Source organism: Ciconia boyciana, chromosome 18 (assembly GCF_034638445.1).
Source record: "Ciconia boyciana chromosome 18, ASM3463844v1, whole genome shotgun sequence".
Classification (NCBI taxonomy): Eukaryota; Metazoa; Chordata; class Aves; order Ciconiiformes; family Ciconiidae; genus Ciconia; species Ciconia boyciana.
Window position 1 is genome coordinate 9956181 of NC_132951.1, and position 27505 is coordinate 9983685.

Sequence of the window (27505 nt, forward strand, 5' to 3'; positions counted from 1 at the left end):
AGTCCCCACCCATTCCTGCTCCAAATGTGGCTTTCCCAATGGTCTCCACACAGAAATCTGTTTCAATTAGAGAAGGAAATCCTCTGGAATTAATTTTCCAAAATTATTTCACCTCCTTTGTAATTTCCAGTGGTAAAATGAGACTTTATAGACTTTGGGGAGGAGGGGGAAGACACAGACACCTGAAGCAGGGCTTCTGCTTAAGTTGTAAGCATCAAAATCCTTTATTAGATCTAACCCTAGAGCCTTGGCCAAAGGTAATGAAATGAAATAATAGGATAACAGCCTGAATTTTTTGCAGGTATATTCTCCTAGAATGAGAACCCTACTGAATACATAAGCCTTCCCCCTACAGCTCTTTTATTTAAGAAAGTGTTTTTCACATGTGAATTCCATTCACTTGTCAATGGTGACACCAGCTGTGTGACAATATGCATCTTACGGAAGGGGCAATTGACAGTGGATGTAGAAGAAAGTGCTGGAGTTAGGTAGCAAGCGGGCTTTGTACATGAAGTTACAGATCATTAGTTGTTCCTCAGTGAGTTTATTTTGATGGTCTAACTTCTCCAGTGATATATACACAAAGAGGTGCAAGAAAAGCCTTCATCTCTGTGTCCTGATGAAAGCATTCTTCACTCCTGGAAGAGTAAGTCGTAAAGGAAACACATGCTTATTTTATTAGGTTGCTGGGATGAAGTGGGAGGAGATCCAGTTCTAACAGGGCTTTGAAAAAATTTGTCAAAGTGATTGCTCTGTCCATCCTGCCCATTGAGGACCTCTGGGGTTTGCAGAGAGCCTGAGTTTTCTATCAGAGGGGTCTGGACTTCTGCAGAGAACTAATAATATTACTGATTTCCAGATATACCTGCTAGACCAGCACCCCACCATCACTGTGGGGAAAAAAAAAACAAACAACAACTTGTTTCTAGAGAGGATTAAAGGAAAGCAGTTTCTCCTTTCTCTTATAAAGTAACTGCTAATCACCACTTTAAAGAGAGCTTTGTACAGAAGGAATTCCCCATCTGGAGGAAAGATGTGGTGTGTGGATTCAGGTTTTCTGTTATAACAACAAAACTGTATAGTCTTCTAGCTGATTTTTGCAGCTGAATCACTGAGCCAACTGTTTTGAACCTGAGCTGGGTGAGGGGAAGGCTGATCAAGAATGGTGCATAATGTTCTTACAAAATTTTCTCAAGGGCTTGCAATTAGACGTTATTGTGTCATCACAGAGGAAGGGCAGCCTGGAGGTCATATCTGGTATGGGAAACCCCAGGCAGGTCTTTTAAAATAGCAAGGGCAAATAAAAATGATGAACTAATGAGAGAAGGCCAGCTTGTTACTCAACATGACTTCACCAAAATCAGTTGTTCTGTATCAGAGTAGAGATCTGGCCTCGAATATGAATATATTTGCAGCATACGTGGACTATAGGATGTCATATCCTTATAAAGTATAAATCCAAGCAGAGTCTTTTCTTGTAGACCTTCCTCATATAAACAGTCTATAAACACATGAGTTGTCAATCTGATTATTCACATAAGTAAAGATTAAGATCTGCTCCATGTTTTCATGTGTGTCTGTGCAAATCACAGTAGGGCTATGAGACAGAAAAGCGTAAGTTTGCTGATGTTTTTGGAGGCTGGAGTATCTGTGGCTGAGACAGCAGCAGGTGTTTCTATGTGGATACCCACACAGTTTGGGAGAATTGTATGTCCACTTCATTTGTCTCTGTGTACAATATATGTCTTCTGTGTACAATATCAAACTGTGACATTAAAGAAATGATTCTTTCATTCTCCATGAGGCCAGAACATGCACCAGGTCAGCAGTGCTTGATTAGCAGCATCTGGCATGCAGGGGGTGTGTTGTTTCAAGAAAAGCAGGACAGAAGGACACTTTAAAGCAAACAAAAGGTTGAAACAATCTGGCTCCAGGCAGCTAGAAGAAGGAGGACTTAGGTTCAGGGTGTGGAAACGCAGCCAACACATGCTCTAATCCCAGGGTGTGTGACGTTTCACAGCAGCTATGTAAAACAATAACTCTTTCACACTTCAGTCCCCCCACAGCTATGGGGTGTTGCACTGGGCTAAGTGTTACCTGACTTTGATGTTCTCCAGACAGACCCCTTATTTGTTCATGTTTACACATTTTGACAGGGAAGGAATAGCTCTGCTTAATATCCCCAGGGTTTCCTTGCAGCAGTTTTAAACACTGCAGTGCAAATAACAAACTCAGCAGGTCCTACAACAACTCGGTTCCCACCAGACAGAGTTTGTGTCTGGTAGGGCAGTGGGTGAGAGCGCAGATTGCTGACGTAGATTTCAGACCTACAGCCTCTCCTGCATGCAGATATTTGGAAAGCTCCCGTTCCCTCCAAATAGGGATAGGAAAGTGATGGAGAAGCTGTGATAGGGCAATCAGTTAGCTCCCTCCTCCTTTCCTTTTTAATCCATCTCAGCATGCTTCATAAATACTTTTCACAGTAGCTGGACATTGAGGAGCTATTCCAACATACCAGTTGTAGGGATATACTGGAATCGCGTGTTCAGTCAGTAGTATGCTGCCTTTAATATCGTATGTGAATATGTCACTAAATCCCAGGTTTGTGGAAAATTTGGTTTTATGTAGTTGATGCTTCTTTTTGACTCTGAACTTCATCCTTATTTTAGCCTTTATATATAATAACTGGGATGGGGCTAATGTACTGAACACCCTTGGTCAAATTTTGTCCTCAGTTGCATTGGTTTTACTCAGTATTTGTCTTACTACAGGCCCTACTTTAATCTGTTGTGTTATGTACAGAGGACCTGGAAACTAAGGTAGTTCTTGCCCTCAAAAATTGGAAGAAATAAAGGACTTATAGGTATGACTGGATTTCTGATGAGGAAACTCAGGCACAAAGAATATTAAATGATTTGGCTATGTCTTGGGGGTAATCAGGGCATTTATTGCAAGACTATCGTTCCTCATCCTTCTGAACTTGATCATATTTAATATCTTTTTCAGTGATTTTTCCTTTTGAGTTAACAAGGAGAAGCAACAAAGAAACCAAAAACAAACCTGAAATGTATGAAATCTGTATCCTGAAGATATAGCATGCCTTTCTCTGAATGACCTTTCATCTAAATCCTAGGAAGCTGTATTATCACTACAGTGAATAACAAGGAATTACTGTTGTCTGAAAGACAAGATAAGGCAGGGAGGAAGGCAAGGAATACGTACACATGAAAATGAGTGGCCTGTATTGGGGTGAAGCATTCCTCTTTGCAAACAAGCAGCAAGCAAGCAAGCCTATTTGGTTCAGTGAATTCCAGCTCTGGTCTTCTCTTGATCTTTTCAAGAACTTGGGCTTTTCTTGATTTCTCTCCCCCCCCACCTCAAGATTGTGAAATAGAACATTGTGTCACACTTTAGACTGGACTCCAACAAATTGAAACTTTATTTACATTCAGGATCAATGAGGTTAAATGCAGCAAGCCAAAACCTTCATTAAAAGGCAATTTCAGTGTCCAGTGTGCAGGAATGCAAAGAAGCAGCAACTAGAAATAATGAATACACTGCAGAACTGTTGAAATTACATAAGTCTATTTATATCTAATAGTTATATTAAAAAAAAAAGACAATCCAGTCTTACTAGTAATTAGAAATACAGGACAAAACTAAGAAAGAGTAAAGCCTCATTGTCTCTAAATAGATATTGTAAGAAAACAAACTGGACTGGCCTGCTGCTACTGCAGTAGAATCAGTGTTTGGCTCTAAGGCCTGTTTTTTTGCTATGAGAAAGATGAAATGAGAGTGAATTTTAGAGCCTTCCTCTTCCCATCCCAAAGTTTCCTTCAGTCTGTAAATAAACTGTGGAAAAAAACAAAGCCCTGGGACAAAAAGCCAAATCCAGTGCTTCTGATGTTCTGTACTTGAACTGTGCATTTGGAGAAAGCACCAATCTACTCAGTTCATACAAACATAATGGATAAAAAGATGTCAGACGGCTGAAACTCATTACAGTTCATAACTGGGGTAGAATTTGACATGTACCGGGCTGGGAAAGAATGGACCAAATAGCTTACCCCCATTCTTATGTATGAGATCGGACAATCAGTATCAGTGCTTAACAAGACACAGAAAGCTTAGTGAGGCTAAGGTCTTTTGGGGAGCAGTGTGAGGAGGGTGTGTAAGGCTATGTGTGTAAGGCTATGAAGCTTCTGAAGTTCAGGAGGGACTTCTCAGCTAAACCATGAGAAACCATAGCAGCCGAAGTAGACAAAACAGGTAGTCTGGATATCTCACAGTATACCAAGGAAACAAGCGGTGTTATGAGGTCCTAAATGTAAACTATATACAAAACTAGATCTGCAGCTGATGAAAATTGGCTGAACTCTATTTGAGCAAAGTTGAACTGTATTGCTTTATATTTCATGAAGTTCTCTGTATTTGGCAGTGTAATAGTTTAGGCTCTCTGACACACTTAAGTGTAGATGGGTAATGGAACAAAGTATGATTTCATTCAGTCAGTTGTAAATATTTATGAACATAGCCATCATTGGTAGGGAATGCATCGTTACTCGGCATTAATAAGAATGAAAAGGGCAATCATGACTGAGGCTCATGAGGGCAGAACTGGGGCTGGTGAAATTTATATAAGGATCTGTTCTTCACCAGATTTTAGGTAACCTTCTGAAGCTCTAGACAGGTAGGTAAATAGCTATGCAGAGGTGTAGATGCCCTTTTCAAGCTAAGAATTATTCCTGAATTGATATTAACATACTGAAGTATTAGAGGAAGTATTTTGATTTGTTGAGGGCAGAACTTTGGTTTCAGCGATGTGTTTGTTCCCTGCTGGCTCTAAGCTTCATTCTCCCTTGTGCTTGGGGTCCCAGTGAGCCAGTATGACACTAATGAAACAGATTTTGTGATGTGGGTTGTAGTCAGCTGAACGTGTAAGTGTCTGCAAGTTCAGGGTCTGACAGTTATCATGAGTCATTAGGAAAAAGTATCCTTTAGCTTAAAGGTTGGGAAAGGGTTGTTGGGTTTTTTCCTTTTTGAAAAGCTGAAACAGTTTTTTTTCCCAGATATGTCCATTCCAAAGAAAGTTTCCTTCTAGTTCTGCCTTGCCCAGAAGCCACATGTTCCATTGTAGACTTGCAAAGTGATGAAGGATTTGGTTTGGCTGAGGCATCCTCCTGGGTGCAAGGAGATCTGGCTGCTTCTAGCTCTGTCACAGGCACTGTATGTAACCTCATCTATGCCATTTGGTCTTTACTTTGTTTTCTGTGTGTAACTATACAAAATGCAGCGTGGGTTTCAGGTAGAGGATTTTGGAAAGGCAAAGAACAGTACTAATGTACAATTAATTGTTTTTCAGGTTCAACTTTCGACTTAACCCTATCTTATTCCAGAAAGGTGGTTTGCTATTGTGGTTTGCTATACTGGGAAGAACAATAACTGTATCATGGAATACTTATTCTTTCTCCTTTATGAGACTATCTATACAAGTATTTCCATCCTTCACTGCACTGCTCTAATACTTTGATTATCTTACTGAAGGAAAAAACTGCCACAGTAATCTGAAGTAGATAAAGCTCAAACAAAACTTCTTCACTTGCACAGTTCTAGCCTGACACCTTAGGGACCCGTTTTGTAGGCACGGATCCATTTGTCCGACTCTTCTGGCTAACACCTCTGCAAAACCAGATGTGTTTAGCTCTTTGGCTTGCTGTCCTCTGGCTTCCAAACTTGATTCTTGGAGTGACAGTCAGGAAAGAATGTCATCCCCCCCCGCCACCTTTTCCACAGTCATCTTCTAGCTTCCAGCCTGCCTTGCTGGCACATTTCTTAGCAGCATGTGATTCCTGGAAGTCACTACTCATTGGTTATGTTTCAAGATGATGGGCTTGGCCAGATCCTGGCCTGTGGAACTCAGTGGTAAACATTCTCATGAAAGGCTTACTGTCTGTCACAATAATTTGCTAATCCGTTTATAGCTGGGATTCTTACAAAATGAAATCAGTCCCCCACAATAGCCTTTTCATCCAAGTATCTCCAAGAAATAGACTTGATGCCTTTGATGACGTCACTTTGCTTGCTGCTGCTTAACTCGGTGACATTGAGCAATACACCTCCAGGATTTTTCCTACTTTGGGGCTCACAAAGTATAAGAACAATTAAAAGGGTTCTTACATCCCCCTTCCTTATTGCAAGGGAACCCTGAATTGAAGATGGTTCAAGATTGTCTGCCGGAAACTGCTTTGTAGTAAATGTTGGCCAGACAGTGTGAATGGGAGCCAAAGCCATGTTTATCAAGTACTTTTGAAAGTTCAGTGAGTTAGAGAGTCATTAAAGGGTGACCATTAGCCACTTAAATGATTGCACTATTTCTGTTATCCTGTGTTACAAATTTGTGAAGACTCTGTGGCTAGAGAGCTTATGGATGTCATTTATACCATAACTTTGGGGCTCTTCCAGCTGCTTTGAAAGGAGCCTGCATTGAACTCGTTCAGAGTCCACGTGTCCTTTCTGTCCTCACATATTGCCAGCAAAACAAAGAGCTAATTGTACTATATGCGGGCATAACTTCCAAGTAAGTTTCAAACTGGGTGGCGTGAATAGTAAGGACTATTAAAATACAGGACAGAATTTACTACTGGAGCGATGCCACATTATATAGCTACAGTCTCCAGTAAACTCTCAGTTGCAGCCAAATCCCCCACTGCCACCTCCTTATTACAGCCGTTATCTGTGTCACTAAGGTGAAAGCAGGATAGTAAGTTGCACCTACATTTTGCTGTGCAGATGCATCCCAAGAATACATTAGTGTGCGTGAACAGTAGCCTTTTCAGCAGAGATCATACAGCTGCAAGGCCAAAGATCACTGTTATTCTAGGGCAGGGCTAACCTAGAAACCTCTGTAAAGAAGTTGTTGTTATAGATCTCAAAAGAACTCAGTAACTGTCAGTACAGAGAATTTCCCAGTCTTTGCTGTGGAAAAATTTGCAAAGATTCTTAGCAAAATTATGCTACGCTGTTATTTACATTCTTCTCTTAACTGATATAAAGGGATGAGTTTTGCAAATCTGTGCACAGCTTTTAAAAAATAGTCCCCAATTCAGCTGTCGTGTTCCTTTCTTCTGTGTTTAAAGTCTATTTGAAAGTGCCCAGTAACTCGAGGGAAATGCAGCCAGTCAGGAATGATCATGGAAATGAAAAATCCCTAGCTGTCTTGCTCAGACAAGACAAGTGCTGTATAATCAGTGCAGAGCTGTTCTGTCTGCTCTGTGAAGGGACCAACACAGCACTGTAATATCCGGCTCAGGTGCAGCCCAAACCCCTGGCAAAAGGCGAAAGAACAGGCCAAAAGTCACTCCAGAAAATATTGCATTTTCTAGGAGTTTCTGGTATTTGGCAAGTATCTTTATCTTTTATTTTCTCGTCCTATTTGAAAGAGCCAGACACTTATATGGAGCCTTTGGGTACGTCTGTACTGCAGGCCGATGTATGATAGTAGTTTAACCTTGGCTCAACTATATGCATATAAACTTCCTAGTTCTGGTAGTAGGACCACAGTGGTGCTGAAAAAGAGCTTCAAAACTCCCCTGGGATTCTGAAACACACCTTCAGTGACATCCATGTTGTGAGGCAACCTGTTACCAAATAGTCTGTATGGAAACTTTATTTTCTATGCCTTCACGTTGCTCCCTCTGCCATCTAGTCTAGAACTACTTGGCATAAGCTGCTTTCACAACTTTTAAATTGAAGTTTGTCTAGATATCAAAACCATGTTGCATGTTTTTAAAGGGGATATTCAAGAGGCTGCAGCTGTTTGCAACAGCTGCATGTCATACAGGGATAGTTTATGAAGCAGGAGAAAATATCTTTACAAGCTGTTTCTGAGCCTTCCCCTGGATCCTGAATTCAGGTTGAATGAGGAGACATATGGCTTCACAGTGCCTGGCTGGTGGAACAGAAGGTACTGAGGGCCTGCTCCTCTACCTGTCACTTCCACTGCGGGTATGAGGAATGAAAGGATTTTGACTGTGCAAAGAGTGTAAAATGAATGAGGTAGGATGTTTCTCCGAAGAGATTTTGGCAGCAGTCTCTAGTATCAGTTGCACGTGCTGGACAGGCTTATCCTGGGCATAAGGCTCCAGGGGCTGCTCAGTGTGCTGAGTGTCCTGAGGGTAAGAGAAACATCGAGTTGATTTCTAAGGCCTCCTTCACTCCTTAATGTTGCCATTTTGAAAGTACGCCTTTGTTCCCAGTAAACGTTGTTTCTGTAGTTGTCTCTCTGGCTAATACTTGTCATGATCTGGTGAGAGGGATAGCTAGTTAAGTCACAATATGACGCTTCATGATTATCCAAGACTGGAAAGTCATAGTAACAGCCAAGTGCCTTTCTAATGTGTACATGTTCTCAAACTTGCATGGCATAGGTGGTGTCATTTCATATCCTTTGACCACCTTGTCGGGAGAATGGAAATTATTGGTTTTGCCCAGTTGTTATAATTGACTTCAGGATGGGTCTGTGATCAGGAACTTTCATCAATGACCTTCTTAGAAAACTAAATAAGTTATAGTAATTTTTATTCAGTCCTCAAAACCTCCTGTGCAGCTTGCATTTAGTGAGCAAAGGAAACCATTCAAATGATGCTTAGCAAGTCCCATAGTTCTCTGAGGAGAGCTGGGTCTCATGCTGTGCTCAGCCTAGTTTCCAAGTCAAATTGACATGGGAGCATTTGGAGAAAGCTTTGTAGAAGTGTCCAGATTGTTGACATTTTCTCCAAATAGACCTATTAACCTGTGAAGGAATTTGAGATTTGCACACTGTGAGTCATGAGGGTCCCTGAGCCATGTTTTCAATGATCACATTATTCCTATTCTCGAGGTAAAATATATTCCATTGACATATTATGTCTCGCCTTGTGTTTCCTGATACTATATAGGAGGCTGCATGTATGCATTTCTGATGTCAAATTTAACCACATTTAGAAACTTTCTTTCTCCAGGTGGAATATAGTCTATTGACACAGTTGGCTTTTTACAGTGCGGTGAAACATTAACCGCTTCCTCTCCTCTAGTCTAGAACATCAAACTTTTGACCTTTTAGGAGGTCAAGCTCAGTCAGAACCTGAAATAATGTCATTTTTGGGGGGGGAAGCTATTTTGGATTTACGCCCTTTTAAAAGCAGAATTTGCTCTTGAGTGCTCTCCTTCCTCTCAACCTCTTCCTGCCTAGTTAAAACATCAAAGTTTTCGTAGGCTCCCACATTAAATCCACAGCAGCGTGGAAGTCAGACAGTCCTACGCCATTGTGGTAAGTATATCAACTGTCTCTGAAATACATTCGCCTTTCATCAGATTCTTCTTTAATAAGGTAAAAGATTAAATTTCATGGTTAAAAAAATAAAATGAAATAAAAGATACATGATACATGAGCAACTCCATTAGACTCTGTAGGAAAAAGAGAATTGCCAGAGAAGGTCTAGACAGAAGTCCAGGCAGTCCAGTAACTTGTCTCTGAAATGGTTAATTATGGAACAAATGGCTCACTTGTAATACTGCCTTGAGAAAAGGTCTGACTATCCAATGGTCCAGAACCTAGAGAGAAAAATCTCATACGTTCTCGCCTTGGCAAAATGCATTGCACTTAAGCGAAACATAAGTATAAGGACTAGAAACAAAAAGGGAAAGGGAAGATTAGGTGTGTCTGTGCAAATTAAGCAGGTATGCATACATGCATGTATATGCCTGAACCACCACCATCCTCTGCTGAACCTTCTGGCCAGCCCACGGGCACAGGCCAGGGCAGTTCTTTGCTGGCAGTGGGAGGAGAGAGTGAAGCACAGTGTAACTCCTGCTGTGTACCAGGCTGTAAAGTGGGCACAATGCAGGGGGGCTGGATTTGACCCTAGAAAATGCTGTGCACAGGGATTCTCAGGCCTCTGCAAGCAACATCCCATAGCTTTTAATCACCTGAGTCTTTTATGCACAAGAGTTCTTGTTGTTTTGTTTTTTATACACCATACAAGAAGTATTAATTCCCTGGACTGCTTTCAGAAGAGAAAACGTGAAAGGTGTCTGTGTTGTCTGTTGTTCCCCTTGATATAGCTCCTATACCAACTGTATCCTTTGCAGTCAGCTTCTGGAAAGGACACAAGTTAAGTTAGAAAACTTAGAACATTTTGTATGTTCCTTGCCCTTGTTACTGAGCTGTTTGCTTTTGTCTCTCAGTAGATGTAAAAAATGTAAAATAATTTTTTCCTCTTTTACTGAGGGTTAATTTATTCATCTGTACTACAGTGTTGGAACAGGCATAGGTGCCAAGAGTCACTTCCAAGAGTATATCTTAACTTCCTCAAGTGTCCATTAGCCTGGAGATGAAAATTGTTTTACTGAGGCATTGCTTGTTGTTCTCTCTGCACTTTTTTTTTTTTTTTTCTGGATCTGAATGGAAACCACCTGAACCCATGTGTCTGCTGTCTGAGCCAGCTGCTGAAAGGAGTAAAATCTATTGTACTATCCTTCCTGAATTGTAATGTGTCTTTAAATATATGCAGCTCATAACAGAGTGCCCTGTAGAATAAATAGTTCTCTTGCTACCGTTGTCTGGCTGCCTGCTCAGGGGCTTCTTACCGTAATGTTTTTCAGTATTGTAGGACTGTGACACCTCCACTAGATAGGACATAGGCTTGCTTATACCTGCTCACACTCTTGAGTGGTTAGAAATGCCTGTTAAACCACCTAAATGTGAGTACCGAAATGAGTCATGTTGCGTTTACACTGTTAGCATGGGGCTCTGGGCTAGTAGGAGAGTCAATGCAGCAAGGGTTAATATCCCCCTTGCAGCCCTGTCTTGAGTGCCTGAGATCTGTGAGTATGGATAGGGAGCTGGCACAAACAGGAAAGATGCTTTCTGGCTCTGTGAAGCCTTTCTGTGTTGCCTCACCTAAAGGAAGAGCAGTCAATGTTTTAATAGGGGCTCAGTATCATTTCATGGTAGTCTCTCAGTGGCGCTGAGCATCCTCTACCTACAGAGGACAGTTTATTTGCATTGTGGCTGCTCACAAAGCACTGAGATGCTCCAGCTCACTACTTCAGCTACCTTATGGGATACTCTGAATGCAAAGGAAGTTATTTGGCAGCTTGTTTCAGCAGACAATATCGTAGTTATTGCCAAATGCTTTCCTCCTGGCTTGCCTTGGGGTGGGCAAGCGGGGGAACACCCGCAGCTAATTAGAAACAGTTATTTGTCTGGCAGGTAACACTGCCAGACAGAAGCCCTTTTGCATCTCACAGAGTCCACGCAATCTGCAACATCTGAACAAGCCCCATGGGGAAAGAGATGAATTTCTCACACCTGTTTCTCCAAATTTAATAATAATAAAAAATTCCATGCAGGCTCAAGAAGGCAACATTCCAGTAACATTTTGCTTTTACTGACTGAAATTTCCCGTAAGATGGGCCTCTGGCTATAGAATGGAAAATCTGTCCTCACTCACTTCCCCCTCAGTACTGGGCGGATGTATGGAGTCTGGTTGCTTTTTTATTCTTGTCAGGGCTGCTGCAGTAGCTCTGTGCTTGTTAGTCCCGGGTGCCATGAAGTCAGAGCCACGAGTCTCCCCGTTGTAGTAGGCGGTGGGGGTTGGTAGTTTGTTCCAGGGGACGTTCCTAAGCCCTGTGTCACTTCATTACGCAGCAAATTGGGAACAGACACTAGTCATGTAGACAGAAGGAAAAAAAAAGAAAAGAAAAAGTGAAGTCATAATACTATCAAAGAAATATGCGTGAAGTCCATAAGTGCTTCTGTGCCTTGACCAAATGCCAAGTTGAAATCCAAGATGCTTGATGTGTTGAATTCTGAGTTTCCCACCATGCTGCTCTTTTTTTACATTTTATTTTTATTTAGCAACAGGTAGTGAGATACAAACTTTACTGTGTGGCAGCTACCATGTTGAGGTGGTGGAAAAGTACAATAGGAGGACGTGGGCTGAATTTGGCTATCACTGACTGGAATTCATGACATGGACTTTCTTTTGTTGGCTTTACAAAATGGAATCACTTCCTAACCGTAATAAGCAATCTTGGACATGATCATTTTGGGATACTAAAGCACTGGCTGTTAAATGAGTACTTCTAATCCTCATTGCATAACGATGGTATCTGTAAAAAGCTTTTAAAGAAGAAATAAAATATTTGGAATTTGATACTTATTATAGGTTCTGAGTCCTCTCTGTTCTCCAGGCATCAGTTTTATAATTCAGCCTTGTGGGAGGCACTGCCTTTGCCAGAATAAATGCAGTTTAAAACAACAACAGTAGAAATAACTCTCATAATGCAAATGTTTGCCCTAAAAATGGCTTTAGATGAGAGAAACCTAACTGCACTCGTAACAAAATCAAGGCTGTTCTGGAGATGACAGATTAAAACAGAGATCTTCAGCACGGACTCTTTTTTTCTTGGTTAGATCCTCATTTTAGTTGTGTGCTTCTGTGCATTCCTTATTATTCCTTAGGACAGCGACTGCCATTTGTTTGGGATAATAAAAAAGTTGAATTTATTGCTGTACACATCCACAAGGCTTTTCTGCTCTGTCTCGATTGTTTTGAAAACACGGGTACTATTAAATTACTGATACTGATAGTGCAAAAAAATTGAAATGTCTGTTCTTTTATGAATTGAACTTGTGCATTCAATTAACTTCGATTTTGTAAATGAAGTTTTGGAGGAGTATTTGCACAATACTCTCATACAATTTGCACTCTAAAAGTATGTGGATAAAAGAATTGTATTCAGAATACAAGCAGCATACATGATTTCTATTGTTGCGCTGTCATATAAATAGGTTGCAAGCAACCTTATTTCAACGTGGAATGATTTGGATTCTTCTGTTGTGGAAAGTTTGCCTTGTTTGCTAGCTCTGAAAGGGAGATAATCTTAAATCTGAGCTACAAAAGATGGTTAGGAGCAAGGGAGAAGGTTTAAACTGAATTTGCTGCTCTTCTGTTGATGTTAAGAGAGCCCTAAACTTATGAGGAGATAACAGCATGCTCCTGGGTTTTAGAGAATGCAGGGAAGACACTTGGTATAAGGAGTAGTCAGTTATGCATTATTCTGTTTTACTGTAGCATATATTTTGCTTCTGCTGTGTTATCTGATAGACTCTAGTCTCAATCTAGGGTGGACAACACTGCCCTGTTAAAGATGTGAAGAACTGGGAAATAAAGGATTGGTCAGGGCTCAATTACAAACTTGCTTTTTTTTTGTTAAATTCATGACTTAGATACTTCTGACAAATTCACTCTGTCTTTTTTTACCATCTTTTCTTTTTTGGCTCAAAATTATTGCTAAGCCTGGATTTCTAAAGATACAGAAGCAACGTAAGAAGTGAGTTAGCCCATTTGAAGAAGCCTGGGATTACAGCTGTGTTTAATAAAATCTGAGTTAGCTGTAGAGAATGTAAGTAAACTAAATCCCATCTGCTTTGAGGTTTCCCTTTGGTCCCAGAAGAATCCAAATGCAGGATATGAGGAGAGGTGTATGGGCTCCTACCGGATATGCTGGGAAAAAGGCAAGGAAAAAAGGCCTCCCTCTTCTCCTCCTTTGGTCTGCTTTTATGATGTGACCTCACTAGCAACACGGTGCAGTGTGTTGAGCGATACACAAGGAGAGAGCAGAAAGAGCTTGTGTTCCCCCTCACTGCCATATCAATGGGATCAGAGCTCTGTGAAGAGCCAGCATCACCTCCCCCTTTTCCCATTGCTTTGCTGTGTCCATAGATATCTTGGGTAAAATGGGCAGCACTGGGAATTGGGCTGGTAGGACTATGCTTCTGTTTCTTCATGCCTTCTGTCTCTTCTCTCTGGGTGCAAACTGGAGATGAACAGCTAGATCAGGCAGGACATTTCTGAGGAGTCTTGTGAGTGATGCGGGATTAATCATGCAGCTGGTCCTTGCCCATCTTTGACAACTTGGATATGATATCCCAGCTGGTCAGGGAGCAATTCTGAGAAAAAACAGGGGAGAGGGAGACACGAATTAACACTTTTCACTAAAAATTGACAAGATTGGAGCTCGGGAGTCAAGTGGAAATTCTCACAAGTCTGCTTTTCCTTGACCATGTTTCTTGTTACATTATCAAGAAGTGAGGCAATAATTAGGCAAACATAGCTGTAAAAACCTTGTTGTTAGTACCTGAGGAAGCCAGAATTATATTTCAAGGATATGCTTCTATCGTACCTACCAGCCCCCCTCCCTTCTGCTTCTGGGATATTGCTCTTGAACCTGAGGTTCAACATCCAAAGTTAGTTCTTCCTTGAAAATGAACAGATTAGTTCCAACTCTCACACTAAAACACTTGGCTGCTTTGTACAAATGCTGTGTAGGTCAAACAGCTCTGCTGTCTGGCTTACGTCTCTATTATTTCAGTGAACCTTTCACCTCTTCAGCTGATTGCAGAGGCTGAGAATTATAAAGCAAATGATCAGTTCTTCATCAGCCAGATTCCTGACTTTCTCTAATGACTTTATCTGCTGCTCATCCCCAAAAGCTGGATGGAGATGTTAAATATCCCTATTTGCTAATCTGTGACCATGACTTATTAGTTTCAAACAATTTTAGGATATGCTTTAAAGACTAGAAACATAAGTGTCTAGGGCCAGCACAAACAGGTGGTTTTTAGTTGTTTTGGGACATTTCCTGTCTTCTCAAACACAGCTTGAGATTTCTAGTACTTGGACAGACAGCTTTCCTCCAAGGTTTGTTTGGGGGTTTTGAGGAGATATTTTTTTTTTTACTCAAAGGACGGACAAACAGGTCTCTTCCTCTCTTATTGGGGTGCTTTGAATAGAAATGGTTTTTTTCTCTCTCTCTTATGTCAGTGGCTCAGGACTATCTTTGTAAAAGCCAGTCAAACTGTGCAAGATGGATACAGTGTGTCTGCTTATCCTCAGATGGGTCTTTTATGGATGCTATTGCTAGAACATTGGTTGGAATACCTATCATAAATCCTAATTTGTCTATATGCTTGCCTACCTTCACCCACAGGAATGCCAGTGATGATATGTATGATATGATGTTTATAAATGTGGCTAAACAGCAGCTTTTATTTAATTTCCAGAGGATATATAATTGAAGGTCCTTCTGCCACATTTTTTCTATACTGTCTTCCTGTGTCAGGGTGTTGCTTTAAGATTAAGTCCACCATTGCAACCAGCTTTCTACTTTAAAGATTGGACATGGTTACCTTGACTGCCAGTGGGTCTTGTCTCTCCAATTAGCAAAAATTAATCACTGCATAGTGATTATTAAACCCACCACCTTCAACTCCATGGATCCAAATCCTTGTAGAATTTCTCTTTTGTTATTTTGGGGATGGTTGCTTGTGTACATTTGTTATGGATTACCTGTTAAATAGCTAGCCAGGACAGGTACAACTTTTAGACTAATTGACAGCATTGTCTGAAGTATGAATGACAAAACTGAGCTGTAATCTTTTTTTCTTTTTCCTTTCCTTAGAGAAGAATTTTTCACTGTTTTCCTCAGAGTAGAGGCCTTCATCCTAAGGCAGGAATTAGAAACACGGTGTTGTGTATTTGGGTATGGGTAGCTGAAAAATGTAAAATTTGTCATGTAGGCTTCTGGCTGGGTATTAGAAAGTCTTGAACCTTGTCTTTGATTTCTCATTCTGCTGCTGACATCACATTTAATTTTGCTGTAGTTCCCCCTCAAAAAAAAAAAAGTGCCAAGTGCTCTTTGCCAAGCTTGTTTTACTAAACTGTATTGGTTTTGATATAGCTTATTGTGCCCTAGGGAAAGACTATTTTACCTTTAAGGTCTCATCTCATTCTTTTTCTGTGTAAGTGCTTTGACATTTTTGGGTGAAACATACAGTTGGGACTAAATTTTGCTTAAACTCGTGAAACCATTTCTCTGTTTTTCAGTTACAGCACAGCATGGTTCACACTAATTAGAATCATTTAAGGAAGTAGTTAACTACCAGAGGAGCTTCTTGTTAAATCTTCATTCTCCTTTTTCCTAAGAAAGTAGATTTTTATATTTAGTAGCAGCAAACAAAGATATGTCTATGTAACAGGTGCACATTTTTGCAGAGGAGTATTCTCATGCTTATGTTATGTTAGGCGAGTGGTCCATTTATGGTGACCAGTTGGCGTGTCTTTTAGTGACTGAACACGTTTTCTGGGAGCAACATCTTACTCAGAAGTGCTTGTTTCAGGCACCTTTAACTGCAGGGCCCTTCAGGGCCATCACTTAGTCCAGGAGGGCATCAAAGATTATGGAGTGTCCATGGCTTTTTTGCTGGGATGTGGAGGAGGTGTATGGGAGGTGTTAATGTGGCATAAATGGGGACATTTGGGTGGCAAGCGCCACCAAATTCCTACGCAAAATTAAGACAAATTCTTATTAAACAAACCCTACTTGATATACCAAGATGCAAACCAAAGGAACATTGCTATCACTGCCTGTGGAGAGCTACATTTTTCAACTACCGTGTTCATTAGATTCCCCCATCTCTATCTAAGGGAGTGCTTATGTAGAGCGATCCTGTGGGTAGTGTAGGCCATCTTCCTCCCAGGCCAAACCGCTTGTGATGATAGTTGGGTGAAATTGTATCATGTTTTCTAACAGAAGGGTACTTAGGTGTGCTCACATCTGTTGGTGCTGTATAACTATCCACCCTTCAGTCTTTATTAGCATTAGGAATCCTCATCACTGTAGCGCATATACTGATAATGGCTATCGTTATATTTGAACATGTTTCGTATAGAATGGATAAGCACTACAGACTTTGGCTTTGCTGTTTTTGTTACTTAAGCTTCAGTAGGGAAACTGTTCCTGCAAGACATTTAAGGATGTGTTTAATGTGATTATCTGTAATTTTGACATAAATAAGCTTAAAAACATGATTACAGTAAAGTGCACATAAGTATTTAGGGATGGATAGAAGCCTGTGCTTAAGTATTTTTATGAAGTCAAGCACTTAGACGATACAAATTCGTGTGGCACGGTATAAAACCTTTACAGCAGTTGAGTTACTTTCCCTGTGTCATCTGTGCATTAACCACTTATGAGTAATGCTAACATGCTGATAAAAGCTTTACACCATCCCACATAGCGAGCTTCACTTTCTCACTCAGTCCTCAGCAATTTGGTATATTCTTTCTTGTTGCTCTTCCTACCTTGATACGTAGTGAAAACCATATTTTGTCTCAAACTTCTAATAAAATCTACTGCAACTATAATAAATGCCAAAGATATTTATGAACATTAGAAGTCACTCTGTCACAGAGTCTGACATGAGCAGTTTGGATGGAAAATATTTGTGTACTGGCATAGTTATTATTTTCTATTTACTCTTTTTTTTTTTTTCAGTGAAGCTGATTTTTCTTGAGTGAATTTAGCATAGTGCTATCTAGATTATCTTTGTAAATGTTCCTGATATCACTAATAACAAATTCTTGTCTAGTGTATATTACCAGTGTGTTGATGTCTAGCTTGCAAAGGACATTTATTTCATAGATCAGGGAAAGAGATGATCAAGGTCATCTTTTCAGAGCGTGGCAGACCTTGCATTAGCACCCAAGATATCTGGCTCCACTCTCATGTATCCCTTAACAGGCACATAAGATCTTTTCACTGATGTGATAAGACAGTTTGAAATAACTTTATTAAACACCAACATTTTCTCAATTACCTCTTGTTTGTGATTAAGCTTGTGGTCTTTCCAGGTCATGCAAATACTGCCAAGACATACTTAGCTCTTAAAAGGCCAGTTAAAGAAAGGCTACATGGATATCTGTCACAACTGTCTTTCTGTGTACAGGCAGTACACAAGCCCAGTGGGTCTGCTCTCAAACAGCTGCTTCTTATTTCTTCATTTAGGGAATGAATGCAACCCTTGGGAAATGTCCCGATGACAATGATGATAATAAATCCAAATAATAGAGGAAATTTCCTTTTCCTTTTTGAATATTTTAATGGATATTATGGGGCCTCAACTTTACTGTCTTTACATGTGCAGTTGATTCCACTGAAGTTCTCAGTAGTGCTGATCTGTGCAGCAATTGCAAACTTGTACCTTCAGTTTCTGCGTTCGTCTGTTTAGGCCAGACTTCTCCCAGGTTAAGAATGAGCTTCTGCATTCTCTGATATGAAAACAGCGGACATTCTTCCTGCCTTTCAACATGGGTTGCAATTATAAGGATCAGTCCAGCCTCAAAGCAATGTTGTCTTCAGCATGGTTGAACATGGTCATACCAGCGCTCATAACATTTGGGAAAGGATGGTCTATGTGTAACTATATAAATTAGTGTTGTCACCTAAATACTTAAGCACTGGACAAGTAGCCAAAAGTCTGCAGTGCTTGAAAGCCCTTATTCTGTTTGAGAGTCATCACATCAGGGAAGGGAGAATGTTAGTGTAGAGGCAACATGAATTCCTGCAAATAGCAGATATTTAAAGCAATAGTTTAGATATTTAGATATTTTCTGGGGAAATGAGTTGAAGTTTCTTCTTGTGTATTAGCATTGAGTGATTCTAAATAAATGCTCTCATAGAACTCAAGGTCTGTGTGCAAATGATTGTCGAGTAAGAAGCAGTGAATGCAGTGGGACAATGGTTTGCTGCAAATTAGTAGGAAATCAACTGAAAAGCAGCAGATAAGATGGTAGCCCAAGAGCCAAAGTTTTAGCAAGGTTGCCAGAATACTTCTCAATGCGAACTAGAATTAACTGACCTGTATTTGGCTACAGTTATAAAGGAATCAAGGCAATGCAGATGTAAAGACAAAAGTACTGTGAACTTGATTCTCTACCAGTAAAATCTTGTGAATATGGTCTCAAAAGATAGAAAATGTAGGGAAAGGATATTCAGTGAAGAAGGATCAAAATGTCTCTGGAAATTATTTGGCCTAAAAGCATCAGTCATAAGAACGGAGCATGAAAAGGATCTTTAAAGTCATGTCTCTTTAAGGATCAACCCTGTGATATTACAGTCTCTCTTTAAATCTTGATTTTTCATCTTCCTCTTAACATTAAATAAGATAAGCTGTCTTCAGCAGGATGCATTTCATTGTGACTAAATTGTTACTGTTTCTCAAGCTGGCTGGCTTGGCTGTCTCCACGCTGTGCTCTTGGGTGCTGCTTTTGAGCATTGTCCTACTCTAACACTAGTTTTCTTTGAGAAATGCACTTCCTTCCAGCCACAGGCACTGAATACTTCTTCTGGCTCCTAAAATTGTTCGAATCAAGTATCTGTTTCCCTGCCCCAAAGCAATATCATCTAGCCATTTATGTTTCATAAGTTATATTCCAGTGGCTCACTGCATTCCCATCTGCATGTTATTGAAATCGGCTGCACTATGCATGTGGCAAAAGTCTTCTCAGTCTTCTCAGGCTTCTCAGGTAGTGTTAATTCCCCCTGTGTTCATGTCTTCACATTTAGGGCGGCTTTCACTCTCTCAAATATGCTGCTACAAAGTAGATTATTCCTATGACTGGGTGAACCAACACAGGTATTAAATTGGAACTAAGTCTAATTACCTGTGTTGTAACAATTTTGTCCCAAGGTAATAATGAGCATATTTTTTGCAATTCACTAATATTTTCCAAAACAATTAGTTGGTCTCTTTTATTCTTTCATAAATATCAAGATATTCCTAGATTTGTCTGTTACGATCTTCCCTACATGTTTGCATTTCATCTCTAATATGAGCTGTTAAGCACATAAAAACATAGGAATAAACTCAAGAGTATGAAGTTCAGTGTTCGTTTAATTTCTCCCTGTTCCTTTCATTTAAAAAAAATCAATTGCTATCCACATTTATCTAATGAAAGAGGATACCACAGGACACAGAATCCAGTTTTAGTTCTGCTTGTTAGAGATCACAACCTAAAGCCATCTTTCTGATTAAAATACATTTTCCCTGTTCTTTCATGTTATCATTTGCTTCTGACTCAGTGTATCATTCAATGTTTGCAACAGAGTATGATTAAGGATGGGTGAGCCCAAAAAGATAAAACAAGAACAGGCCTGAACTCTTACCTGAAACTCATCTCATATGGCATAATTTTTTGAAGTCAGGTAAGTGGGTGGTGAATTATTGGAGAAAAATTTACTTTAAATTTTGATTCAATAACTGTTGGCAGAAAAGCTAGTATTTGCAAATGCTCCGAAAATAAATCCTGCAAGTTGCTTTCCACAGTTTACACACAAGCTTTAACTATCTTGTTTAGACTTGTGGGCGTGGACAACGGAATAAAGTGTTTTGCAAAAGTATGTGAAAGGACTACTGAAGTAAGAGATAGCAAATGGTTCACTGTATGGGGAACCATCTTTTCCTGATTTTTTTTGAAAAACTGTGTTACATCTCACATGCAGTTTTTGGCCTTGAGTACACATTTTAATTGAATTTCACAGAACTATATAATTGGGGGAGAGCTGACATAGGCTGGTACCAGGACCATCTTGAGAATGTTCTGAGAACTGCACACAAAAATGGGACACTTACCAGTGGCTGTATACAGTAACCCCATTGCCTTTGAGATTGGTGGAGACGTCCAGAACAAGATTTACTTTTAAGAAATCAGCAATCAAAGAGGATCCAATGCCTTTACCAGAGATTAGATAACATTTCTGATCCTCTCTCCAGCAGAGGCTCATTTCTTCTCTTAGGGCATGACTGTTATGAAACACAGCATGTCAAAAAATTAACACAGAAATTGGAAATGGGTGTTCATACATGGCTGATAGAGATGCATCACTGATTTTACTGAAACTTTTGATCTCAGTGTTTTTTGAACACTTCTGTAATTGGTTGGTGAAGCAGGATCTGTTTGTTGGAAAAATAATTTGTAAAAACTTCTATGAGTTTTTTGTTGTTGTTGTTTTGGTTTGGAGTTTTTTGTTTAGATTTCATCAGCAGCTATTTGGAAATTACTAAAATTTGTGCCATGTGCTGAGGAAGGGAGCTCTGCAGGAGCTCAGCGATATTATTAGGCACAAGAGAATACAGACATGGGGTCAATGTTACGTATGAAAGCCACAGCAAAGAAAATTTAAGTAGTTCAGTGAGCAAAAGAACTCTACTTTTTATGGTCTCCAAAAATAATGATTCTAAAATGGTGATTCAGAATTTCAGAGTCAGGAATTCTCCCATCCTTTCCTAAATGTGTAGGATGGGCCAAATCTTCCTGGTAGTGCTGTGTTTGTGAAGCAGCAAAAAGGAAAAAATCCTGAAATTGATGTGTGAGTCCATGGAGCCTGGGAAAGGCCAGGTGGGAAGAGATACATTCAGAAAGAAACATGATCAGAAAGGCCTGGGCAATCAGTTTTTATCCTTATGAGCATCCTTGTTCCTGAGTAGGATCCCATTACTTTCCTACTGGGCTGTCCCATAGCCCCTTGAAATCAGTGAGTAGTTTTCTGTTTTCATTGTCTTCAGAGGTGTTTGGATAAGTCTTGCTTTCTAAATCATCAAACAGAAGAAGTGATTTCATCTTTTATCTTAGAAGATAGACTTGAAAGTTAAAGATTAATATTCCTCTCTCCCCCTGTGCACCTCTCCCCCCCCCCCAAAAAAAAACCAAACCAACCCCACAGCCCAAAACAAAACCAAAAAACAAGAACAAAAAAACCCCAAACCAACAGTGGGCTGGGGTGTAGGCAAGGGAGAGGCAGATTTTTAGTATCAGGTAGGAAGGGGATCAGTGTAAATGAGAATCCTTTAACTGTGATCTTTCCTTTTTGCCACAAGCCTGAGGTTCAAGGTTAGTCAGAGATAACAAACACCCCTGAAAAGGTCCCAGATGAGCACTCTGTGTGTTACTGATAGCTCTGGGATGGGAAGCAGGGAGAATGCAATGACTGAGAAACCATATGCCTCATCAAAAGTGGTTGGATTATCTTTACACACACAGGGCCACGTAATCTCTTTATATCAGATCTGAGAAGAAAGGGAACCCCTCCTGTGTCATTCTCTTTGGGTTTTTATCTTTTTTTTTTTTTTTTTTTTTAAACAAAGAATCAGTCTAGGACTCTGCTTACTAGACTTTTCTCTTGATTTCTCCACTCTTCTCCCTACAGCTCTTGAGGCTCTTGAGAGAGCAGAAGGAGTGCAAAAGGACGCAAAGGAGATCACAAGCTTGAAAATATCGGGATTTGCCAGATCCTCAGCTTGTGTAAATCTGAACTTTTCAGTTGTTTCCAGTGGAGTGGGGTCGATTTACACTAACTGCACGTTAGACCCATTATGTTCTGTAGGAGTTTCTAGAATTGAAATCCTGCTTGTGATTCCTCTGATTTTATTTAAGTTTGCTACTCTTTCGCAACATTAAAATAATGGGGATGAGGGAATTAAAACTCCTGATAATGTATTCTGCTGATGCTGTAAGGAAAATATTCTGCTTTCTGAGTCATTTGCCCTGAGCTGACTTTCTTTTTTAATGGTTCAGGGGTTTCCTTCTTTAGCCATAAATTGCATGCAAATTCTTTTTTTGTGCGTGTGCCTGTATATGACAGTGTGTGTATGTGAGTGTGCATGTGTGTCTTTCAGAAGCTAAGCCAAAGAGAGAGGCTGTTCCTTTAAAGCAAAACTGAAAAAAATGCCTTCAGGCATCCTATTACAGTGGAATGAGCCAAGGATCAGGATTTGCAGCTCAGCTATATAAACCCAGCAGAATCTGGCTGATCTGACCAGTTTGCCTTACTGTCAAACGTTTCTGTCTTTCACACACTCACACACAAAATTAGACAACGCAACTTCTCTGAGTTTTGACAGGACGGCAACAAAGTCAGAAGCTGATAGCTGACTTTAACATCATATTTATTTCATGGAGACTGCTCACAGCGGGATCTAATCTCTGTCAGAGTCTGTAAGGTAAGTCTGCTTCCTTCCTGAATTAAAAAATCAGGAGCTCTTCTCCCACATGAGTTTGCAATGACACAGTGTTCTGTCATGACCCTCATAGTTATGACTATCAGTCTGAATAGGCAGGGATCTTATTAAGGAATATTTTTGAATTGGAGCATGCCTGTCTTTAGTTTGTCTTTATTGTCTGGTGTAATAATAATGTAAGAAATGTCTCAATGACATCAACCTGATCTAGTGAATGAATGAAGGATGAGCTAGTTGAATGGTGAACATCTACAGAAATATAGACAGAAGCCTAATTGACAGGAAGGGTAGAAAATCAGATTTGGGATTTCCTCTAGGCTACTGAAGTAATATAAATGTTTGCCCCATCATCACCTCGTGTACCAGATTAAATCCACTTGCAGTTCTTAAACGTGCCAGGTAACTCCTCTTCCTATGCTATTGTGTACAACTTGAAAAGAGTCAGGCCCTTTTCCTTTTTAATTTGCTGTCTGCACACTTATTTGCACTGAAGCTTTTGTCACCTTCCTCCCCACCCCCACTGGGCTCCAGTTTCTTTTAGAAGTATGGTAACATTAGTCTGCAGTGGGGAGCAAAAGACAAAGGAAGATTCAACTGGTATCTTATTACCAGTACTTAAATGGGTGGGTTCTGGGGAGTGGGAGGGTGAAATTCTCCACCATCATGGAAAAATGGAGACACTTGCTTTACAGTGTGTCTTAACTACTTGCTCCCTTGTGCACTGAGGTTTTCTGCATGACTGTGTCTGCACTTACCAGTTAGGCTCAAATTGGTTTAAAATAGAGAATCTGGGAGAAGGTGATCACACTTAGCTTCATTTCGGATTTAAGCCCACTTACTCAAAACTTTGTGTTACATCACCTTTGCAGAGTTTTCCCTGCCTGATTTGCTCTCTGGCTACTAGAAGATAGAGTTTTTGGCAGTTATTCTAAACTTCTGAAAAGTCTGTATCATACTATGCAGGAGAAAGATATGTTCAGATTGAAATGACAGTGACAAGTCCTCTTGCACAGTGGAGACATTATGAAATTAAAAAGCATAATGAAGATATTTATCAATTTTTTCTTTATTAAAAAAATAGAAACCAATGAGATGCATGCAATTCTATGGACTGCATAAAAGCTTTGTCAAGCTGTTGTGTTTGTTTTTCTTTCCCAGTTTATTTTTTTAAAAAAATCATATTAAATAATGGAAATTCATTTTACATGCTTCCTGATTAACATTTTATGTGGGTTTTGTTTTATTATGCTGGGGTTGCGTAGTTGCCTTTCAAAGCTGTGAAATCTTAAGGGTGCTGTAGTCCGAGAATGAGCTGGACAGTGGGGGCTAGCGACAGTCCTTTGAATTCTAGGAAGACTTGCAGAAAAGTGTTATGATGTCTTTTGTGTTTTCCTTGCTGCTATTGGGAACTCAGGCACAAATGTTTGATCAAATGAAATTGTTTAGCCAAAAGAAGTGAATCTGTCTATATGCAGTTCACCTTCCCTGGCAGTGAATTTTGAAAGTATGTGGAAGGGTTATCAGGGTGTTCCTAGCACATCCCCTTTGCAGCTGCTACACCTCTGCACCATTGCTCAGGAAAGGATGCACATCTGAACTGAGCAGGGCTATTAGCAGCTGAAAAGGGGCAGAGTGAGAGGGATGCTGTACAGGGGACTGCCTGCCCCCACTGTCACTGACCCTATCACAGTCACTATCCTCAGTAAATTGCTATTCATTTCCCATATTTTTTGCTCATTAATTTTATCCTTGGGCTCCTTTCAGCCCAGAGAAAATTCTTTGCAAGTTCCAGTCCTTAATCCTATAACTACGGTTATTTTATCAGTGTTTCCAAAGCTGTAGAAGAGCCAGAGGATCTGCTGAAAAGCATACAGCCTCCAGATTAGAATGTCATGTCTCATTTGGAGAGGAAACTGATATTCTGCTAAAGAAATCTCATCCAGGTACATTGTGGTGATAGGCACATGAAAAGACAATCAACCAGATCCAATCCTCCTGTTGAAATAATGATGCTTAATGATGCTAGAACTTACTGGGAATATCCCTAAACTCAGGCTAAAAAGTGCTCCACAAAATTATGAGTAACTGTGTTAGCTGGAGCCTTTTAGTTAATGGAAATCTATTCTTTTTTATTGATCCCAGCTCTTTAAGACTGGATCATTTCTCCTCCTTATTCACTTAAACTTAACTATCATGTTGCTAGAACAGCATTTCTAAAGGTGTTTGAAGTTCAGATCGGGTGGCTTATTTTCCATATTACTGCTTTTTATAAAATATCTAAAAAAAGCCAAAGACTATTCATGTATGAAGATGTTCTGACTTGCTATAAAGAGACTGTCAAAGTTTGTTCTTGAGTATTGTTTCACTTTTTGATAAGAAAATGAGATTAGATGGCAGAGTCTGTGCTTCTTGGGACTTTTTCATCCTTTTCAAGAGTGAAGCAGAACTGAGAAGCAAGTGTGCTTTTGAAGCAGTGATATTACTTTGGAGCCGGAGCTTTAACCCTTTCGTCCCTTCTGGTAAAGCCATTTGAAATACTAGACCTGCTTGTGCAGTTCTCTGCCATTTTCCTAGTACAACACAGCGGTTCATCCAGCTTTGTAGGCTGTGTTCAGAGGTTTGAGTGGTACTAAATGACAATGAAGTGTACTGGATTGTGTAATAGTTGTCTGGTGTAAATGGATGTCCCGTATTGGCAAATCTGTAAGGGAGAAACAGTGTTCGTTCAGTTGGCTGTTTCCATTAGTGAACCCTGGTATCTGTCTAGGTTGAATATTACATTTGGAAGTAAGCGTAAATGCAGAGGGTGGTGTCTGCTTCATTATCAACTATGCATTTACCTGTCCTACCTGTGTGACATATATTGAAACATGAGAAATTCAGAGTGGTTAAAAATTACTCTAATTTGAAACCTGTGACTTGATATATTCGTCCTTGGACAAGTGCCATCACAGTCTGCTAAGCTGAAGGACCATTGACAGTTTTAAGGTCCAGCATCTCATAAAGTTCTAGGCTTAGGAATGGATGATTTACATCGATGGAAAGTTAGAAATCTCAGCTTTCCAATAATAAAAAGGTATTTGTTTTGAACTGAGGCAGTTTGAGATACTGGGCTTTACAGTTGTGCTCTGATTTACTAACACGCACTTTCTCAGACTTAATTTCTGGTGTGAATTTAGCACACCCTTCTCAAAGACTGATCTCTGTTATCAAAACCTGTGGTTATAAACTACGGAAGTCTGAAAATACTGTAAAATGTAATAGTTACTCTTACTAGTTTTACGGAAGTTGCTGATGTAATATTGCAGAAAAATCATTGTTACTGAAGTAGGAAACTAAGGAAGATAGCAATTGGAGTGAATTAAGTGGAGTAAATATTTTATCATCACCCAGGCTCAGAAATATGCAAAACTAGTGCAAGCAATGGTAGGACTGGACAGGAAACATCATAACTTGAGGTTAAGAGTTGAAAAATAGGAGATGTGTACAGATCACTTATGAGTTTATAAGGTGTAATTTAATTCATTAAACTGCTTGATATCAAAGTGGACTTGCTGTCCATGGCTTCTATTGGTTTTGTGTAGGAGTTTATTAGAAGTTGATGATGTTGTTACTATTGCTATAGCATTTTAGGGTCTCATTGTATTAGAAAGAGTGAATAGACGTAATAAGTGATGCTCTCTGCCACAAAGAACTTACAATTGCTATTATTAGCTGTTTAAAAAAGTTCTTTGTGTAGTGAAGAGAAAAAAGAAGGAAGAAGGCAGTTCTTTGAGGATGGGACTACCAGAAAGAAGGAAAATGAACAATCCCGAGAGACAATCTTGAGCTGTTTCAGTTTCCACCAGGCTCTGGGGTTTATACAAGTGTGAAACTTCCCCTAACTCAGTGCTTACTGTCCACTCATGCGTTCGACCCTCTGTCCAATCTGAGCTGAAGTTAAATGCCTTCCACATGTGGGAAAAGTTAAAAACCAGGCATTCTTCCAGCTAGCAAAATCTTTCAATGTATGATGTAACTAAACTGTGTGGAATAGGCAGACTGGGGAGGAGGAGTCAGAATGGGATTCTGCCTGACTAGAATGTCTCTTGATCCAGCAGAAAGTGTTTGGGCATTGAAAGAAAGAATATAATAGGGATCCTTCTGCTATAAGGCCAAAGTTTGAATTACTTAGTGTCTGTTTTTAACAGTCACTGGAATGATATACATGTCCTTATAACTAGACATGGCTTAATGTAATATTTTACTGTGTTTCTATATGCATCATTTCTCTCTCTCTCCCCTATATACTGCATATCCCTTTGCTGACAAAAAAACACCCCCTCCCCTCCCCCAGCTTCACTCAGTATATCTGGATGTAGACTTTAAAGAATACTAGTTCATATACATTATATCCCATAAAGTACCCCTCATAAACAAATGTGAGATTTTGCTGCTCAGGTTGTGGAGTTAATGAGAATAACTTTCTATTTATGTTTTTGTTTGGCTTATGCATGAGTCAATCACCAAAGATAAATTCATCCTGAGTTGATCTTGTTGCAAGAAATTTCTCCAAATTCACATCCTTAATTGTCTTGCCGCTGTAGTTTCAATTAAACTAAG

At 39.9% G+C, this 27505-nt stretch overlaps 1 protein-coding gene across 6 annotated transcripts in view; it reads left to right on the plus strand.

The window, feature by feature from the left end:
- Nucleotides 1-27505, plus strand: part of TNC (tenascin C) — a 105688-nt gene that overhangs the window by 9123 nt on the left and 69060 nt on the right. Inside the window, exon 1 of one of the 6 annotated variants that reach the window (XM_072883527.1) lies at nucleotides 22660-22885. The exons of 1 other annotated variant lie outside the window; for it this stretch is intronic. The gene's annotated coding sequence lies outside the window, so the exon portion shown is untranslated. Of the gene's footprint in view, nucleotides 1-22659; nucleotides 22886-24823; nucleotides 24847-27505 lie in introns of those variants that run through there. 4 more of the 6 variants (XM_072883522.1, XM_072883525.1, XM_072883526.1 and 1 more) reach the window with 4 other exon arrangements.